This window comes from Benincasa hispida, chromosome 6, assembly GCF_009727055.1.
Source record: "Benincasa hispida cultivar B227 chromosome 6, ASM972705v1, whole genome shotgun sequence".
In the NCBI taxonomy this organism is placed as follows: domain Eukaryota; kingdom Viridiplantae; phylum Streptophyta; class Magnoliopsida; order Cucurbitales; family Cucurbitaceae; genus Benincasa; species Benincasa hispida.
Genome location: NC_052354.1, coordinates 19106827 through 19130200, shown reverse-complemented (window position 1 = coordinate 19130200; position 23374 = coordinate 19106827).

Here is a 23374-nt window from a genome sequence, read left to right as displayed (position 1 = left end):
TGAACACAATCTTAGGAAGTGTTAGCTAAATCCCTTCTCAACTCGTTCCCTACATACTCATTTTAACTTTTGCTGTTATTGACTCTTTTCTCAATTCTATCGCATAGGATTTATATTTTAAACAAACATACAGACCAACTTATTGTTTTGTTTGTCACCGTAAAGGAATCAGAATTTACCATCACATACTATCTCCATAGTCCCTGTGTTCGACCCTGGGCTTACCAAGCAACCTAGTAGGATTTATACTTGGATTTTGCTAGGAAAACTTGCATGTACAACGCATACACCACCATCACAATATACACCATTATTTCATCATATTCACAATGCATCAAAGAACATACATAATTAGTAGCTCCTGAATCAAGTATCTAGGTAGAATCATCATTCTCTACCAAACACGCCTTCAAGACAAATAAATCACATTTATCGTCTTTAGACTTCTTCCTCTTTTGGAGAGTAGTGGGATCAGTATCAGAACCTATATAAGCTCCAAGTTCCATTTTAGAGAACAATTCTTGTCAATGAACTTCATTAGGGTCAATAACAATTTCTTTCTCTTTTAGTCCCTTGACATTCAAGAAAGACTAGAGGTTATCTTGGGAACTGATACTATTGGTTTATTTGTCATTCATCCCTTTTTGCTCAAAAAATGAGAACTTACGTTCAAACATTTCTTGCAATGAGTCCATGATCTTACATGCAATGACCATGTTCTTAACCCTTTTGGCCAATGCATCAGGTATGCTAGCCAAAATGTGAAGTCGGAACATCGAATTAGCCTTCATCCATACCTCATATGCATTACGAACATTTCGCGGTGCATCAGGGTTTGGGACTTGAGGACACTCCTCAACTATGACAAACTCGAGGTCGTTTACCATGAAATATGTTTTAAGAGACTCTTTCCAATGTATGTAATCGGTCAAATTAGAAAAGGCAACTAATGAAAAATCATACAATGACATGTAGCTGAAAAAACAAACATATTGATCTATGTTAGATTTTAGCAAATACTCTTTGAAAAACAAATCCAGTCTGGTTTAGAAAAATCTAAATGAACCTTATATGACATCTAGTTTTGCAATGACGCTTCAATGGTTTAAGACAAAAGCCACTGAAGGGTAGTCAATTTATCTCTCCTCTGAATTGAGACACTCTCAACCAATCATTACACAAGAACAACTCTTGTTCCTATAACGACTAGCCATCATTGATTTGGTCAAGAAATTATTAACTTGCTTAAAAATTTCTTGTAAGTGTGACCCTTCATTTTAGATCCTAGAGTTCTACCCCAAGCAGCCAATTTAAAGGGAAAAAATCCGACTAGAGAAAAAACTAAAGCGACCCTATCCATTTATGGAGTTCACCTTGATATTGATCAATCGCACAAACCATCCGAAGGGGGACGCTCCCAGGGCGCCACAAGGTCGTGCAAGAATATGTCATGGTGAAACCAATGAAGAAGACCGCAGGACATGTTGACATACATTCTTCTCCTACTTACTATAAATACTTTCTCCATTGACCTTGATATTGACCCATGCAAACACCATCCAAAGGGGGATGCTCCCAGGCACCACGAGGCCAAGCATGAATCTCACGGTGTGAATATTCAGGGAGAAACGTGAGTGGAATGATAGACATATCTGATATGCCTCTTCCTACTACTTTTGATGATTAAACAACTTTGATTCAAGTCTTATTAAACTCTTTAACAGACTTTCATCAAACTTGCATGCATGTAACAAATCTATCTAATTCANATGAATCTCACGGTGTGAATATTCAGGGAGAAACGTGAGTGGAATTTACATATCATATATATCTTTTCCTCCCACTGAGTATTTTAAAACCTAGGGTTTAGTTTACTTAGAAAAACATGGCTAATTATTTTACTAAGTGACTATTTAGGTTTAACCAAAATTAACTCTTACTTTGGAAAGTTAAACAACTTTTGATCATCATTCATTAAACACTTTAATGAACTCTTTGATCAACTGTTGCATGCTTGTAGTAAATCTATCTAATTTACCTTTTCAGGTAGGTTTCTAGGTAGGGGTGTTCCGTTTCCGTCAGCTTAAATACCCCAACTCAGCCAGAAGCCACCTTAGACAAAAGGTCCTTTATAGATAGATTTATTACAAATTTAATCTTTTATGGAAATCAATTTAACCCTATTAAACCGATTTGAAAGATTAAACTTAGGTTTCTAATTTCATTACAACCATGAACTTAGGTCTATCTCAATCAAATTTTAAAACCCTTTTAAAACATGATTTTACCTAAGGTCACATGCAACTCTTATTGATTTTAGTTCTAATTTCCATTATAACTCTTATAAATGGAAACAACTAAAATCATCCATAATGCGAAGCAACACATTCTCAAGGCATTTATAACACTTATAAATAAACCTAATTTTTATGCTCCATGCATTGTTCATTCATTATTACTTTTATATAACTCTTATATAACAAAGTAATGAACCAAGCATACATGCTCTCATACACCCTTATACTATAATACTTACAATATAAAGATGATGCATAAATATAACTTTTATATTATATGATGTATGTTCATGCTTTCATGTAATTTAATCATGCAATCTACTATATTATAACACTTATAATATAAAGATGATGCATGAACAAATGCATAACCTAAAGTGGGTTTTAAATCTATATGTCATACATTATGGCATATAAACCAACATATATCTCATGTACATTAGATAAAAGTTGATGGACCGGGATAATTAGCCTTCAAATCGGAAGAATAAAGCTAACTATGTAGAGCATTAGGTCCATCGATTCAAACAGGCAAACCAGGTCTTGAGCTGTCCAGATGAAGCCGCGTCTCCTTGATCGTGTAACAGCTCCTTGTGATCATCTAGCAACACTGTATGAGCATAAATGATCATTTAGCATAGATCAAGTGCCTATGACTTTGCGATGAAGCATGAAGGTCACTCGATCGTGCAGCGCACATCGTATACGCATGCCTAAACGATAAAGTAGACGACAATTATGCGGTGAAGCATGATCGTCTAAACGATCGTGATGCAAGCATCAAGTATCGTAAACCAAGTGATTGAGTAGCCAATGACTATGCGATGAAGATTTTGGACTGCACGATCGTTTAGTGCGCGTGCCTACCATGCGACGAGTATTATAAACTCTATGCGATCGTTTACCACAAGCGTCTACATGATCGAACAACCAATGAAACACGATAGAGTAAACTCTTTACTCAATCGTTTTGCATCAGCCATGCGATCGTTTAGTAAATACTATACGATTGGGTAGAACTTTTCTACACGATTGTTTAGCCAAATCTTAACGATCGTTTAACCTGGGCTACACACAACCTTTGGAATTCTTCCTCGATGAGAATAGCATCTCCATGCTTCGAAACTTCATCACAAACGACACAAAACACTTGAAACAATTTGAATACAAACTCGATTGTTTGTTAATTATGCCAAAAAACGTAAGGGCCCTTACAAATTAACACTTTTAAACTTAAAGAAAGCTTTAAACAGAGGCAATCATCCCGTAAACATCCATCGACACATCCACAAACATATTTAACTCTTAAACACATTGTTGAACACTTAAAACCCACCATGATGTAAAAGAAGTTCAATACAACAATGAAATTTGGAATATCATAACAACCTGGCTCTGATACCAATTGAAGGAAATCTAAACATAGAGATCCTATGGGTAAAAGCGAATCATTCCAAATCCCATTGAGAAAGAACACAAACAATTACAGTCTACAAGAAACGATTATGTATAATCAAGTAAATTACAAGCATCTACTTATCAAAGAACAAACAAGTGATAGAGTATGCAAACCTTTGAAGAACCTTTCTTCAAGTATCCCTCGATCGTTTAGCAACTTGTTCAACAACACGAACTCGAACACAACAATCATAACTCGATCTCCACGAACGTCTGAATGAACCTTGATCCCACTTGAGTTCAACTTGATCCTCGAACGGAACTAGAACACTACCACAATGGTTACCTTGGTATTCTTGGTGTGAGAATCCAGAAGTTGTGGGCTCTGTGTGATTTTGGATTGAGGAAAGCAGGAGATAGACGATTGAGTAAGTGGGAGATGAAGCCTATCGTATAGATTAGATACTCGGTCGTTTAGAAAGATGAAGCCTATCATATAGGCTTTACTACTTGATCGTGTAGCAATGAGTATATGAGTAATTATCGCATAGTAAACTCATAACTCGATCGTGTATGCTCTTTATGATATCGTTTAGAAAAACCCTCTTACACGATAGCTTTTTGTGAGATTAATTCGAGTGAAAAATCAACTAACTTATTTGGAAAACAATTTTCCTTTTATCTCACAGTTACCATAAAACTTCCAATAACCTCCCACTCAATTCGGTTATTAGAGAAAAAGAATAACTAATTATCATATAATTAATATGTTATAAATAAATATAATAACCAACTTATCATATTATATTTATAACCTATAGTTTTAATATTTTATTATGTGAAACATATAAACCATAGTTCTTTTTCTATTTTATGGTATTTAACATAAATCATATTTATATTAATTCCTCCAATTAATGTATCTAATACATCATATCAATTATATCACATATAACTGAATTTTCTCTTGTTAATTTGAACACTTCAAGTTAACCCAAAATCTGATTCTCAACTTGAACCCATTGAGCTACCAAGGGGACCTCATGGACCTGTAGCTTGAAGCTCCAACGGTACATGAATAACTGATTAAACTCTTTAATCACGAGATCCACAATCCATTAACTGTTGGTCACTCCACTAAAGACTGACAGCTGCACTCTTTGCACTATAGATATATTTCTATGTCCATATGACTAATCAACAGTGCGATGATCGTTCATAAATCGCTCGTAAGTACAACTAGGCCAATTCACTGTTTTTCCCCGTAGAGTTACATCTAACTTCTTAAGTACCACTGATTCCCCTAATGAAAAATAAGTCATAGTCCTACTATGACTAAGTCCTCTCGGGCCAGGAGAGGGTGTGACCACTATGTTCAAGACTCGAAATCAGCCCTTAAGGGAGCAATTTATCTACTTACTTCTGCTTCGGGGAAGGAATGAAATCCCTCTTGTGTAGCTGAGTTTCCAGCTCCCCAATCAGATGAATCTCCAAAATGGTAGGCTTGTTGAGTTGACAATCTAGCCACACTCACTCATACAAATCAAAGGACCACCTTCATAGGCAGGAGTTCCTAACTCATCAGGATTAATGTCATGTCACCTATGGTCATTCTAGTGAAATGTAAGTCTCAATTATCAATAACGATATATAAAGAGACTAATCATTTCGTGGTCCGGTCTTATACAAACTCTTTGTATAGGATACCCCGCTCACATGTCTCCACATGAATGGTCAAGATCATACCATTTGTAGCACTTTACAACAGTTGTAACATCTACAAAGCGGGTTGTATCCGTAGTGTCACCAGAATAAGGTATCCCTCCTTTATCCTTATACTATAGACCATTTAGGTTATTACTTAAGGCATGATCCACTTGTATGTCTCCACACACATGCTTAAGTTACATGAAATAATCACGGATCTTAGTTTATTGGATTTAGTAAATAGTTATAAAATAATAATTTTATTAATAACAATATGTTCATAAAATATTTACAAACTACGAGACTACTAGGAGAATTAGGACACCAATCCCAACACATATAAAACTAACTACCTAGCAAAAGGAAATTTACATAGAATGGTCATGAGCAACACGTCCTAGACAAGTATAACCGTGACACATAGTACCTACATATGAGGTAACAGTGTCGTTGTATCCTGCATTACAGTAACAAGCTTTATAAGCAGCATCCACGTGAACAATATGGGAATTCTGTCCAAGACATGCCCAGGATAATGAGTCGCCTAATTATTTACTCCGAGATATAACCTTTTAGATGCGATCTCAACCTTGTACTCAATGGTCCAGTTACACTGACTTTCAATCGAGGGAATTGAATGTTGCTTATTAACTGAATTACAATTGTTCCAAATTGCCCATGCCACCAAACAAAGTCGCCCAACTGGTCCTCCTTCAATCGACCAAAAAAGTCCGACCTGATATCCACGCCTTGATGACATGTGAACAACGCATGCCCAACTGTCTCGACCTTACATTTGCGAAATCCGGCACCATGGAAAGACCTCAATAATCCTTCCTTTCAGATCATTCATATGGTAGACAGGCAGTCATGGCAAGCCCGCCAAACAAATATTGCAACTTCACTTGGAAGATGTAACTTCCACAACTTACTCCACCAGGCACTTTGAGACTAGAATTCAAACCACCTGTCAAGTCACGGTCAAACATAGCACACATTTATATCCCTTTTTAACATTATAATCACCATGTTTGTCATAGTGCCAAATCCAACGGTCTTCTATACCCGAATGACTAATAGAGATTTTCATAACCAAATCAGCATCCTCAGAGAGAAAAGACTTTCTTAATTTTTGCATATCTCATTGCCCTTGAGACGAAATGAAGTTCGACACCCAACCTTGTCTGCCTGACCTGGGGTAAGGGAGCACTTTAAATGTCAAAGGTCTAGGCAGCCATTGATCTTCAAAAGCTCTTGTATTCCTTCCATCACCAATAGATTTCCAAAGTCCCTTTTTAAAATTACCATCCCACTACATACTTTTCCAAAAATTTAATTATGAAGGCAACCATTGGGCTTCCAACACTAAAGAGGACGGGAAGTACCTACCTTTCACAACTTTTCCAACCAATGACTGAGGGTTCTTTAGAATACGCTATGTTTGCCTTGTTAACAACCTTGATTAAAGACCTAAATAAAATATCATATCACCATCTATAAAAATAAAAATTAAAAGTAATAATATAGTAATTATTATGAATATTATAATAGAAAATAGATGTCCATTGCTTAGTGTCTTAAAGACCATGTGTTAACTAACATTCATGTTGTCCATATGCCATGTAGTTATTCATGCTTGATGTCTATGTAAGTCCACACCCTTCTTGTCACTTTGCCTATAAATAGTGGCATTTGGTGGATCTTAAGTACACATCTATATTGGGGAGAATTCCACTTTCATCAACTTTCATATTATCCAATTTCATGATTTTGGTCATTTTATGTTTTAGATATTTTATTTTATAATTTTAGTTTTTATTTATTTATTATTATTATATAAAAATATTATTATATATATTTTTCATATCCGTATTTTCATTATACTCCTCAATTTTCATAACACGTTATCAGCACGAGCTTCTGTCGTTTTTTCCACTAAAGTAGAACCTAAAGGTATGTTGGTTTTTTCCTCTTCGTTATAATTAATAAATTAAATGTTGTTTTGTATATTTAGTATATATTAAATTTCTAATATAAATATAATATTTTGTGATAGTATTGTCATGAAAAACTTACAAAATTAGAATTCGCAGCTCTTGACATTAATGACAATAATTATTTTTCATGGGTGCTCGGTACCGAAATTTACCTGAATACTATGAACTTGGGAGAAACAATTAAAGAAGAAAATACGACATTCAGTCAGGACAAAGCAAAAGCTATGATTTTCCTTCGTCATCATCTCCACGAGGAATTGAAAATGGAGTATCTTTTAAAAGATCCTCGTATCTTGTGGAAAAATTTAAAAGAGAGGCATGATCATAAAAAACAGTTATTCTTCCTAAAACTTGTTATGAGTGGATGTACTTGAGGCTACAAGATTTCAAATAAGTAAGTGACTACAACTCTGCATTATTTAAAATAAGTTCAAAACTGTTGTTATGCGGAGAGGAAATTACTGATGTTGATATGTTAGAGAAGATGATTTCTACATTTCATGTCCCGAATATGCTCCTGTAGCAAGAATATCGAGAGAAAAGTTTTAAATAGTATTCAGAATTAATTTCATGTCTTCTCGTGGCTGAACAAAATAACGAGTTATTGATGAAAAATCATGGATCTTGACCAACTAGAACAACACCATTCCCTGAAGTGAATGCTTTAAATTTTAATAATAATCGTGGTTGAGGTCGTGGTCGCAGTCAAGGTCGTGATTGTGGCAGAGGAAGAAATAATTATTATTTTCGTGGTGGTCATTCTAATAATTTAAATTTCAAAAGAACCACACAAGATGATGATCACAAAGGAAAAGCTCCACAAAATAAAAGTTCAAAGAGTATTGAAAATAAATGCTTATGATGCGGAAAGACTGAACATTGGTCACGTACCTGTTATACGTCAAAACACTTAGTTGACCTCTATCAAGCCTCCCTGAAGGAAAAAGAAAAAAATGTGGAAGCAAATTTTGCATACCGGGATAATGACATATTTGACTCATCCCATATGACAAATTTGGATGTGGCAAACTTCTTTGAATCTTTTGAAGAGAAGATCGACACAGTTGGTGTCACATCAAGTGCTTCTTTTGACTTTGAGAATATCTAGACTTAATGTTGTTTTTTTCTTTTATATCGTCATTTTTTTTAATAATTTTTGTATATTTTAAGTGTTGTTTTACTTATTGTAATTATTTTCTTTTAATGAAGAAAAATGGATCATTTTTATATGTTGGATGTTTCAAAAATGAGCAAAGAAGATCTATGTCTGGTAGACATTGCAACTACACATACAATACTTACAAATAAAAAATACTTTTCCAAATTGACAATGCTGAAAGCAAAAGTAAATACAATATCAGGTTCTGCAAACTTAATCGAAGGTTTTGGAAAAAAAAATATTATTTTGCCTAGAGGAACAAAATTTACAATTGACAATGCATTGTTCTCTAGTCAATCAAAGAGAAATCTTCTAAGTTTTAAAGATATACGGTACAATGATTATCATATTGAGACTGATAGTAAGAATAATGTGGAGTATCTATATATCATATCCACTGTCTCAAATAAAAAACGTATATTGGAAGAGTTGCCTGCTTTATCTTCTGGATTGTATTATACTCATATTTGAGTAACTGAAACATATGCAACAATGAACCTGAAGTTCATGAATCCAGACATATTTACAATTTGGCATGACCGTTGGGTCATCCAGGATCTATAATGATGAGGACAATTATTGAGAATTTGAATGGACACCTGTTGAAGAACTAGAAGATTCTTCAATCTAATGACTTATCATGTGATGCTTGCTCTCAAGAAAAATTGATAATTAGACCATTACCAGTTAAAGTGGGGACTGAATCACCTACATTTTTAGAACGAATTCATGGTAATATATGTGGACCCATTAACCATCCAAGTGGAGCATTTATATATTTTATGGTATTAATAGATGCATCCAACAGATGGTCACACGTGTGCTTATTATCAAGTCTAAATCTTGCATTTGCAACATTACTTGCTCAAATAATTTAGTTAAGAGCACAATTTCCTGATTATACAATTAAGAGCAGTCATCTTGATAATGTTGGTGAATTTACATCCCAAGCTTTTAATAATTATTGTATGTCAATTGGGATAAGTGTTGAACATTCTGTAGCTCATGTTCATACACAAAATAGTTTAGCATAATCATTTATAAAATATTTGCAATTGATTGCAAGACCATTACTTATGAGAGTTAAGTTTCCTTCATCTGTATGGGGACATGCTATTTTGCATGCAGTGCCACTTATACGCATTAGGCCAGTAGCTTATCATAAGTATTCGACATTACAATTAGCTTCATGGTCATGAGCCAAATATTTCCCATTTGAGAATTTTTGGATGTGCAGTATATGTTCCAATTGCTCCACCACAACACACTAAGATAGGTCCTAAAAAAAGATTGGGAATATATGTTGGATATGATTCCCCATCAATTATTAAATTCTTGAGCTCCTGATAAGTGATGTATTTACTGCACGATTTGTTGGTTGTCATTTTAATGAGACAAATTTTCCAACATTAGGGGGCGGAATTAAGAAGTTGGATAAAGAAATTACATGAAATGCATTGTTATTGTCTCATTTAGATCCCCGTACAGATCAATGTGAACTTGAAGTTCAGAAAATAATTCATTTGCAAAATATAGAAAATCAATTACCAAATTTATTTATAGATGCAAATAAAGTAACTAAGTCACATACACCACCTGCAAATATTCCATCAAAAGTTGATATCCCAACACAAAAAGTTGTCACTAATGAGTCTGGAACACACCAGAAGTGTGGTTGACCAGTGGGTTCAAAAGATAAAAATCCTCGAAAACAAAAAATAATTAATAGTGAAAAATACTTGGTTGAGGATGTAAATACCCATAAATAAATCCTCGATATGGCTAGTGAGGAATATGAAATACCTAAAGATAATAATGAAATTTCAATAAACTATGTCATCACAGGAAAAAGATAAAATCGAACTAATGTAATTATTGACAACATTTTTACGTATAATGTTGCTCTTGATATTTTATCTAAAAATGAGGATCTTGAACCAAAATCTATTGAAAAATGTCGACATAGAAAAGATTGACTTTAGTGGAAAGAAGCAATCGAGGAAAAATTAAACTCACTTTCAAAACGTCAGGTTTTTGGACCTATAATTCGAACACCAGAAGATGTTAAACCCGTGGGATACAAATGAGTATTTGTGAGGAAAAGAATTGAAAATAATGAGGTCACAAGATATAAAGCAAGACTAGTTGCACAAGGTTTTTCACAAAGAACTGGTATTGATTTTGAGGAGACGTATTTTCCGGTGGTGGATGCAATTACATTAAGATATTTAATTGGTTTGACTGTGTATAAAAGTCTTGATATGCATCTTATGGATATAGTCACAACATATTTATATGGATCTTTTGATAATAATATTTATATGAAAATCCTAGAAGGATTTAAGGCCTAAAACATATACATCAAATTCTTGGAAATGGTATTCAATAAAGTTACAGAGATCACTATATGGATTGAAAAAATCAGGACAGATATGATAAAATCACCTGAGTGGATATTTATTGAAAGAAGGATATCAAAATAATCCAATATGTCCATATGTTTTTATAAAGAAATCTCAATTAGGATTTTCTATTATAACCGTATATGTTGACGACTTGAATATAATTGGAACTCCTGAAAAACTTTCAAAGACAATAGAATATTTTAAGAAAGAATTTGAGATGAAAGATCTCGGAAAAACAAAATTTTGCCTTGGTTTGCAAATTGAGCATTTAGCAGATGGAATATTTATTCATCAATCAACTTATACAGGAAAAGTTTTGAAAAGATTTTATATAGACAAAACACATCCATTAAATATTCCAATGGAAGTCCGTTCGTTGGATATAAAGAAACATATATTTCGACCTCGAGAAGATAATAAAGAACTTCTCAGTCTTGAAGTACCATATGTTAGTGCAATTGGTGCATTTATGTATCTTGCTAATAATACAAAACCAAATGTTGCATTTTCAGTAAACTTATTAGCTAGATATAGTTTTTCTCCTACAAAAAGACTTGGAACAGAATTAAGCATATATTTCGCTATCTTTGAGGAACAATTGATATGAGTTTGTTTTACTCAAATAAATCAAATTTTGGTCTAGTTTATTATGCAGATTCTAGATATTTATCTGATCCACACAAAGCTAGATCTCAAGCGAGTTATCTGTTCACATGTGGAGGAACTACTATATCATGGCGATCGGTGAAACAGACTATAACGACCACTTCCTCAAATCATGCTGAAATTCATGCAATTCTGATGAAACATGAGACATATGCAGTGGAATTAGGACCTAATTACACTCTAATTGCTTCTAAACAAATGGAAATAAGCATGCAAATTGAAGTGGAAAAACAGTAAATTAATAGGATAGGATACAACCTTTGTAGCTCCCGAAAACCGCTTTTCCTCACTAAACCTCGATCCAAACTCTTTCGGACCACTACTAAAGTTGACCTACTATCCTCTGGACTCAGAACCAGATTTTGGGACCCGGTGGATGAAGAAAACGAGAGAGAGAAAAGAGATGGAAAATAAGATGGATCTTTGGGTTGGGTTATGAATTTTCCTGAAAGAAAATAGTTTTTTTTTCAGCCCAAATTTGAAAAACAATTTTGGCAAAACTGGGCAAAAGTCTTTCAACCAAATTGAAAAGCCCAATTTATAAAAAAAAGCCATGCAACAATTGCATGAACCAAATCCATAAAAATCCAACACCTATAATCCACTATCTTAGTGGGCTTAATGTCTCCACTATAAGCCAACACCTATCCCACTATTTTGTTAGTAGAATTATCCAACAAAAGTTTTGGATTTTCCCACTAACTTTAGTCAGAGGGCAAAATAGTCATTGGCCAAAGTCAAACTTTGACCAAAAAGTCAACATTTTGACTTTTTATGATTTTTTTCCGTGTTGACTAATTTGACCTCCAAAGCATTGAATCCGCATTCATTTTCTCGAAATTCAAATCACATTTGAATATAAGGTTGGTCAAAGTTTCACTTTTCAAAGTCAAAAGTCAACTCTTTGACTTTTTACATCTTTGACCATTTCCATTATTTCCGAGCTTCTGAATATGAACGTATTCATATTCTTGATATTTAAATCCCATTTAAATATTAAAGTTGTATCTCTAAACTGAAAAACCCGACCACTATATCACATTTACTTGTCGGTTTCTTTCTCTTCACCTAATTCGAACAATTCAAATCACTCTATCATACTGTTCTAAGTTTATTCCATATGAGCTAGTAGGAGAACCTAATGGACCTATAGATCATGGGCTCCAAAAATCTGAGATTACCCGGCTAAACTCTTTAGACGGAGCTAATCAACATTCGTTAACTAATGGGTCATTCCACTATAGTCCCGTAGTTGCACTCCCTTCACTATAGATATATTTGTGTCCATTTGATATAACCATGATTAGTAAGCTATCCTTCACATGTTGTTCGTAATCTTGGCTGGATCATAAAAACCGTTTTACCCCCAAGACGACATCTTGTTCCTTAAGTTCCACTGATCCTCTAATGAACAATTGGTTTAAGGTCCAACCTATAAACCAAACCCTCTCGGGCCAAGGAGAGGATGGGGCCCCTTGTTCAAGACCTAGATTCAGTACTAAAGGGAACAACCTATCTACTATCCCTATAACGGGTAGGAGTGAATTCCGTCTTACACCCTATGTTCCCAGCTATCCACCCGATCTTACTCCTGAAATGGGAGGCTTATTGGGCCAACGATGATGAGCTGCCCTCACCTATGCAGATCTAAAGATAATTCCGAGTAAACAGGAGTTCGTAGTTAGTTCAGGATTAAGATTAAGTTACCTAGGTCATCAATTAACGAAATAGTCAGTTTTATACATAAAACGACATTTAGAATGTAAAAAGTGAATATTTCATGGTTCAGTCTTATGCAAACTCATCGCATAGGATTCCTCCACTCACATATCTCTATATGAATGATTCAGGATCACATCGTTTGTACTAACTACAAAGTGGTCCGCATCCATAGTGTCCCCAAATTAAGGCGCTCAACCTTATTCATATACTATAGACCATTTTAGCTATATATTTGAACTTGATCCACATTTATGTCACTACATAAAGTTCAAACTACATTAAATAGCCTCACAACCTTAGTTTATTGGATTCAAGATTACAATTTCAATAACAATTTTATCAAAAAACAAAACAGAATATGTTTATTAATTTACAAACTACGAGTTTTAGGACATAAAATCCACAAATTCATGAGGCTAGTCGAGAATGTACATGGCTAAGGTCAATGACTCAGCACATTCGTGAAACGTGTGACTTGTCTCCTAATAAAAATCTTCCAACAATATTATACGAAGAAAACACAACTTGCATAACCCAAATCAAAGTAGGAATATTAAAGGAGATAGAATCAAAGTAGGATATAGTAAAGGAGATAGAACAAAACATATTTCACCGAAGATTTTCTACACTCATGATCTTGAAGAAAATGGTGACATCATTACAGCAAATTTGTTCGAAGGATAACCTGACAGACTTATTTACAAAGGCATTACCAACTGCAACTTTTGAAACATTGGTGCACAATATTGGAATGCATTAGACTTAGAGATCTTAAGTGATGTTTTCATGAGATGGAGTAAATATATTGTATTTTTTTCTAGGAGTATGTATTATATGAAATATGTATTCTTTTTCCTTTACTAGGGTTTTTCCTAGTAAGGTTTTAACGAGGCATATTTTATATATATATGAGCATTTAAAGGGGAATATTATGAATATATAATAGAAAATAGATGCCCATTGCTTAGTGTCTCAAAGGTCATGTGTCACCGTTCATGTTGTCCATATGCCATGTAGTTATTAATGCTTGATGTCCACATCTTACTTGCCACTTTGCCTATAAATAGTGGCATTTGGTGGATCTTAAGTATACACCTATATTGGTGAGAATTCCACTTCCACCAATTTCCATATTATCTAATTTCATGATTTTGGTTATTTTATGTTATGGTTATTTTATTTTATAATTTTAGTTTTTATTATTTTTATTATTATATAAAAATATTATTATATTATATTTTTTATATTCGTATTTCTATTATGCTTCTCCATTTTCATAACAGTAATTTTAATAATGTGCATATTTTTACCATTTTTTTAAAAGAGCACTAATTAATACCTAAAATAAACACTAATTGGATCCTTAATAGTTAATACTCTCGAGATTTGGGAAATTTGTACGGATGACCCAAAAATTGGACCGAAAATGTCAAATGACCATTTTTTAAAAAATAATGTCAATTGACCCTCTGCTGACGTCATCGCCCTACCAAATTACTTAATTTGCCCTTACTTCGTCTTCTTACCTTTTTACTGAGAAAATCCACTAAAACTAAATTATTATTCATTCAAATTTTTCAAGGCTAATGGCTATATTTCTCATAAACGAAAAAAACTATTTCCGGCTTGCAAACGATTCTACTTCCGGCTTTCAATCGAATCTTAATGGTAAATCTTTCTTTCAATATTGTTTTTTTTTTTGTTTGTTTTTTTTTTTTGGTTTTGGATGTGTTCTGTGGTTGAAGACGAGTAGAAAGAGTTTGTGAGTGAGATAAGTGAGAGTGAAATCGGTAGAGCGACGCCAGAGAGAGCGACACCGGAGAGATAAGTGAACCCATGGTTTTTTTGTTTGTTTTTCTGGTTTTTGATGTCTTATGTGGTTGAAGACGAGTAAAAAGAGAGAACGTGAGGGAGATAAGGGAGAGCGACATCGGAGAGAGTGACACCGGAGAGAGCGAGATTGTGAGAGAGAGCGACACTAGCGAGAGCGATGCCAGCGAGATCCATTCTAGCGAGATTTAAACAGAATGTTTTTTTACCATTTTTTTTCTGAAGGAGTTTACTGATTGAATTTTTTAATAAATACAGGAGTGATTTAAGATGGCTACACGTCTCAGAATAGCTGAAGGTGACAGATTTCCCGGTCAAGTAACCAGCTTGGCCCACATTGCCAATGCAAACAAGATTGTCAAAGAGAAGCTCACGCCAATAAAACTTACACCTGGTGACTGGTGCTGATCCATTCGTAATCACTCAGGAGAAGATGAGTGAATATAGGATGCAATTAGCGTGTCAGCTATGGGCATTTATTTTTTATGTATGTAAAAACTTTCATTGTATAATTGAACATATATTTTTTTATGAAAGTTCAAAGTTCAAAGTTCATACTTCAGTATCAGAATTTTATCAGAACACCTGGCCACTGCTCTTTTCATTGTATAATTGAATTTTATCAGTATCAGAATAGAGCACATATAAAACCAATTATACAACACATCCAATTGAAAGAACATTCATTGTATAATCTTTTTTTGTTATCCATTTTGTTTCAAGTATATGTTCTGTAAAAAAATTCATTATATAATTGGTTTTGGATGTGTTTTGCTACTCCTCTTATCAGTATCAGAATTTTATCAGAACATGTAAGTTCAAAGTTCCAAGTTCAACATCAGAATTTTATCAGAACATGCATAATTGAGCTTAGAACATTATATGGTTCAAGGTTCAAAGTTCAAAGATTGAGAGAGCGAGATGTTGAGAGAGAGCGAGATTGAGAGTGAGATTGTAAGAGAGAGCGAGATTGAGAGAGTGAGATGTTCAAAGAGAGCGAGATGTTCAGAGAGAGCGAGATTGTGAGAGAGAGCGAGACTGTAAGAGAGAGCAAGATGTTCATATTTAGAGGTATTTAGCCACTTGGGATTTTGTGTTCAAGTTTGAGTTTTGATTAGAATTTTATCTTTTGGTTTTTTTTTTCTTCTTTTTATATTTGAGTGAGATGTAAAATCAGATTGTGGTAGTATAGCAAAATACGTATCATCATGCATCTTTAGTGAGGTGGGGATCCACAAAGTTATAGACTATGCCTTGTTTTTTTTAAGGTCACCCTTTTAATTTTTTAAGTTCATCATAATTGTAGCAGTAATGCCTGAGGCAAAGTTGTGAGCTTTGTTTAGGAATGCTGGTTGTCCCATCATTTTGGTTTAATTTTGAACAGATTTGTATTAGAGTTCCTCTTTTTGTTGAATTGTTAGTGTAAAAAACATTGAAGGGATATCCATCTAGGCTCCCTATGAATAGATAACCACAAATTCTTCGTCTTTTCTCTTTTCGAGTTAGATTTCATAACAACGTGAAAATTCTTGTTTGATGCTTTTAGTTTCTGCTTTGAATGTATAGAAGAACAGAAAATATGCCTAAAAACTTTATATATTGCACTGTCAGTCCATGTAATTTTTTATGGTAGAACAAGAACAATATTGAAGGAGCAATGCCAATCTCTTCTTTTCCTATTTCAAAATTATCCACCCTCCCTTCACCTTGAATATTGATTCTGATAGAAAATAGAAAGTCTAAGGGTATTCACTTGAATCTCGCTCTCTCTCACAATCTCGTTCTCTCTGAACATCTCGCTCTCTCTTAAAATTCTGATACTGATAAGAGCAGTAGCAGAACACATCCAAAACCAATTATACAACGAATGTTTTTACAGAACACATACTTGAAACAAAATGGATAACAAACAAAGATTATACAATGAATGTTCTTTCAATTGGATGTGTTGTATAATTGGTTTTGGATGTACTCTGTTCTGATACTGATAAAATTTAATTATACAACGAAAAGAGCAGTAGCCAGGTGTTCTGATAAAATTCTGATACTGAACTTTGAACTTTGAACTTTGAATTTTCATAAAAAATACATGTTCAATTATACAATGAATGTTTTTACATACATAAAAAATAAATGAATGTTTTTACAAAGAATAAAAAATACAATTGTCCTCTTCACTTCTCTGAGCAACATGTGATGGACAATTGGACTGTTGAACACCATATCAACGTCAACAAATCGCCCAAAAACTTTTCTCTTGAACATGGCTAACTGCGTTGGCGTGAGCTTCTCTTTGACAATCTTGTTTGCATTGGCAATGTGGGCCAAGCTAGTTACTTGACCGGAAAATCTGTCACCTTCAGTTATTCTGAGACGTGCTATCTTAAATCACTCCTGCATTTATTAAAAAATGCAATCAGAAAACTCCAAAAAAAAAATGTAAAAAAACATTCTATTTAAATCTCGCTAGAATGGATCTCGCTGGCATCGCTCTCGCTAGAATGGCTCTTGCTGGCATCGCTCTCACTAGAATTGCTCTCGCTGGTGTTGCTCTCTCCGGTGTCGCTCTCTCTCACAATCTCGCTCTCTTTGGTGTTGCTCTCTCTCACAATCTTGCTCTCTCCGGTATCGCTCTCCCTTATCTCCCTCACATTCTCTCTTTTTACTCGTCTTCAACCACATAACACATCGAAAACCAAAAAAACAAACAAAAAAACCATAGGTTCACTTATCTTGTTGAAATTCGATCTCCGGTGCGTCGCTCTACCGATTTCACTCTCACTTATCTTGCTCACAAACTCTTTCTACTCGTCTTCAACCACAGAACACATCCAAAACCAAAAAAAAAAAAAAAAAAAACCATATTGAAAGAAAGATTTACCAATAAGATTCGATTGAAAGCCGGAAGTAGAATCGTTTGCAAGCCGGAAATAGTTTTTTTGCGTTTATGAGCAATATAGCCATTAGCCTTGGAAAATTTGAATGAATAATATTTTAGTTTTGGTGGGTTTTCTCAGTAAAAAGATAAGAAGACGAAGTAAGGGCAAATTAAGTGGGCGATGACGTCAGCAGAGGGTCAATTGACATTATTTTTTAAAAAATGGTCATTTGACATTTGGGGCCTAATTTTTGGATCATCAGTACAAATTTCCCTCACATTTTCATCTATTCATCGTAATTTTAACTTGACTCATGTGCACATGGCATATGTAAGTTGAACCGAAGACCATCCAAATATGAAAATTACACTACCTGTAAGAAAAGGACACGTGGATGGGTATGGTGTCCTAACGCTCTCTAGACGGTACTAGAAAATATGGAAGAAAGACAATTCAAAATTCAAAGCCAATTTAATTATTTTAAATTAGTTTTCTTTTTTAAATAATTGTTTATTTATCACCCAACCCAACTAACGTCTCCCTTTACTTAACCTTCAATTCATTGGTTGCCTATATTGAACACCTCATATATTCTTTGACTTTGACTACATCTATATTATTTTGCTTTTCCTAGTCCCCAAATCTCAACATAGTTTCAAATTTTTTTCCTTAAAAAAAAAAAATACAATTCAAATTAGGAAAATTCAAACCACAAATTTGATGGATACAAGCATAATTCGTGTATCAACTGAGTTATGCTCGATTTGGCCATATTATTTTGGTTACCTATTTTTTTTAAAAAAATTTTCAATTCAATATTTAAATCATAGTAATCAAAATACCGTTTGACTTAATTAATCGAATACTGTCATATTTATATGACCTTTTGTATTTTATTAATGATGAATGTCTATTTTATCACTATCTAACTTTGGCAATAATTTTTTATTTTTTATTTTTTGAAGTTTTGGCTAATATTAACGCAACAGACAGTTAAATAAAATAAACCAACTAAAATAGGGGTAGTTCTGTTTTAGTATGACATGATATAAGATAATAAACTAACTAAATAAAATAGGGTAGTTGTTGGAGTAGTATCTATGATTAAACTATTTTGTTCATGGGTCAAAAAAGGTATAGACATTGCAAATATAAATTTTAGCACGTCTATTAATTGTTCATAAGATTTTGGGGATAGGTAAAAGAGATTATGGAGAGATATTGGAGAAGGAATAATTAGTTATGTATAGTAATAATTATACTATCATTTGGAAAAATAGCAAAAGGCAATATCCTTTCGAATTATAGCAAAACGCATTAATGTCAAGTGAGTCCAACTTTTGGAAATTCTAAAATGTCCTCATTGTCCTTTTTAATGTAATTAATTCGAGATCTTTATTAATGAGACTGTAATTAATTGTTCAACTAAATATCGCAATAGACTTTCAACATCAACTAAGATTATCATTTCAAGCAGATAATTTGCCATAAATCTCGCGATATAATAATTGTTTTGAAATTTTGAATCAAATTTAATAGTTGTGAATTTTGGAATTGTGTATATCAACTAATTTTCAAATCTTGTTTTGAAATTTAAAATATCATATTATATTAATTATCCTAACTGGGATTTGTTACTTTTATTATACTTTCTATTAATCTTAATCAAGATTCATGGGTTTTAAATTATTTTGAACTTTACATTTATTATTCTTTTATTTCAAACATAAAATATTAGAATACAATATGCAGTCTAGCTTTCTTCATCCTCTGTACTGAATGTTTTCTTGTAATAGTTGTTCAACGATTAAGAGTTTTGTTCAATGGTAAGTGGGATGAAAATAACCAATATCAGGACTTCCGACTTATCGACGTTTCTGTTGCTTTGAACACATATTTTTCAATTTTCATCTTTTTTATTGATTTTACTTTTTGTTCTCAATCGATAACAAGTCTACTTTGGAGGCTTGCCTTTATCGATCAAATCCACTGGTACATAGATGAAAGACTCGACTTAATCAACCATCGACCAAGAGTTAAGTTACAAAGTCTCTTCTTTCCAAAGTGATTCCTATCAAGCCAATGTGAAAAGGTAAGCCAAGCATATGGACGGTGTTGATATTAACCCTTTTGCCTTGGGAGTCTTAAACCCATCTTGACATATTCGATCATGTACCATCGTCGAATATTGTTTGTTCTTTTCTGTTCATGTGATCTTCACGATTGACATTGATAACTTATAGAAATACAAGTGTCTTTTAAAGATTGGAACAATTAGGATTCTTAGTGATAAAAATGCATTTATCTCAAGAAAAAATGCATGAAATTCCTTAACACATCGCTAACGCATACAAAAGTAGCATTCTTGTTAGATCTGATTCACTAACGCATCTGATTGTAGGAAGTCAAGAAATTTTATCAAGTCTTGCATACCAAGCTAACGCGAGGGCATGCATCCAAATATGTCTGACGTATAAGAGATACATTGGCTTGTAATTTTTATGTCAAATCACTATTTGCAGGTATGAGCATCTGACTGGCAGCGTCTGAAAAGCTCTGAAATGGAAGGTGGCTGACCAGGGTGATAACTTGTAGAACTACAAGTTATTGTACCTCTTTTATTTAAAAGAATAGGAAAAAGGTATGAAATTATGACACTTGTACTAAAGAATTCATATAAAAATAAAAGTATGTGATCATACAACTTCAACATCTGATATATTTGAATTACGGGCTGATATTGCTATGTTTATGCAGAAAACTCACTATCGCAACCAAGTGAACACATGATCGCATAAACCAAGCACTCACTGACATGATCAAGCAAAACCTATCAGATACAAACATACAATGGCATAACTAGCTATGGCGATGAAGCATGACATGGACGGTAGGAGTCAAATCATAGATTAAGTTGGTGGCTGACAAGAGAACTTCGTTGAAGATTCAATGAAGTTCTGACATGTTGATGGCATGTTAGGGTATGGAATTTAATGCGTCCCATTAGCACAATCATGACTAAGAGAAAAGAAAAGCATCCTTGGACGTCTATAAATACTCATGTAATCGCTATGCAGAATATGGAGAGACGAGAGAAATTCTGAGGAACAAACTTTGCTAAAAACACCTTCTCATTAAGCCATAGAAATACCTTAGCGAGAACTCAGGATTCCTGTGGAAGAAAAAGAGGGATATCATTGTTCGATAATCTGAGTGAAGCAGTAGCCAGTAGAGCCGAAGGGAACAAGACATTGCACACCACAACTTGATTCTATCCCTTTCTTTCTCTTAAAGTGTATTTGCATTGTAATTCTGACTTTGACAAATTCAAACGTTACAATATGAATACATATTCATTCTATCCTTTGTTTATCTTATCCACCACCATCATGTGTAGCTAAATTGTCTAATGGGTTGAGAAGTATGTAGCTAACACTACTAAGAAACAAGAGAAATATGCGATCAACTTGTTTTATGTATCTTTATGTTTGTTACTTGAATAAATTGAAAGATTGTTCTACGTAAATTCAATATGAGTTTGAAAGAGTTTAGATTTGGAACTCATAAAATAAGAGAAGATGTTCCTTAGAAATAAGCATATCTTCTGCACATTGCACTCTCATGCATCTTAGAGATAAGATAATGTTGTCGGATACACTGAGAAGTGATAATCGTAACATTGAGTGCATCGCTTGAACGCCTAATCCATTTAGTTGCTTAGAGTGCTAGTGAACATTCTTCTCAACCTTATCATCGCATATCTATCACCAACAACCATATTCCACACTGTTTCACTTGGGCATAATTTTTATCGCATATATCTTAAAATTAGAATAACACCTCCAATCAACCCTTTGTTTGAACATTTCAATTTGCATTGATATCATACTTTTTAGTTTTATCGCACATTTACAAGCAATCCTTAAGTTTGATCCTAGATTTACCAGGACTCTGGTTGAATTTGCACTTGGGTTCCACCAGATAAAACAAAGCGTTATAACCTCATAGATCTTACTCATTTCATCGCATGTTACAAACGCATCACAGGCATGGAATTTAAGAGCCTTGTCACAAGTGGCTGAAGAAAATGCCTATAAATAGGAAAACTTGCTGCCAAGAGAAAAGAGTTAGAGATATTAGAAATTTTAAAGAATTCAGATAGCTAGGAACTCTGCCGTTGAAAGAAGAAGATAGGGGGAAAAGGTTCATTGCCATTGTTGATCAAGAAGAGTTGTTGGAGACTAAGCTCGTGAGAGAATTCTTCATCACCTCTTCACGAAGTTGGTTACTACAAGCACTTAAATCAAGCCAAAGAGAACAAGAGATTGAACTCTGCAGCTTGACTTCTTTCTCCTTTTTTACTTCTCACTTTCATTTACTAGCCCATTCAATTAAGTTAAGATTGTTGTAAACATGTTTGCTATCTTTAAATTTAATCTTACATTTGATCCATCCACTCTTGTTCCTCTGTTTATATTCAACTTTGTGTGTGGCTGCCATTTTTCTGAGTCATTGCATACTTGAGTTTCATGATTTAATCATCTTGATCACTTGATTGAAGTTACTACTTAGTTAAACTTTTTGAGAGAGTAGGTTAACTAAAGAGCACATTGAGTCAGAACGCATAGTAGGTTTAGAGATAAAAGTACTTATGATTTCTTTTACCATTCTCTGTCTCCAACGCATGCACCCTAGAGATAGAAGTGCATGTGATTTTCACATTGAGAAATGTTGAGCAACAGGACTTAAAGAATAGAGACCTAACACATACACATACACTTTGTTTGTAAACAAGCATCCATATCATCTTCATTCCAGTCTCTTCCTTCATGCACTTGTTCATCTAGTTTGGAATTGATGCATAACCCCAAACACTCAACACCATTCACCCATATATTCCATTTTTCCCTTGAACTCCTATGTTTTCTTGCATGCGTGCATTAAGGATAGTATAAATAATCTTCACCCTCATTAATCTGGGAACCATCTACAATTGAAACAACGAAAGAACTGTGTTAGATTGTAAAAAATTACTGTGTTTGACCCTGGACTTACTAAGAAGCCCGAGTCAGATTTATAATTGGGTTTGATTCAGGAAAGCTTGTATGCATTATATTTTAATTATAACCACCTCACCGCATCGCCTATTCTCACATAGAGAAGCAATTCACCAGTCATCACCATTCACCTAAGTTATCATATTTTGTCTTCATTCATAAGCACTTTTAAATACACCATTACGAAAAAAGAAATGTTAGTGGTAGTGTTTGCCATTGAAAAAATCAGAGTGTATCTGGTTGGTGCATCAACAACA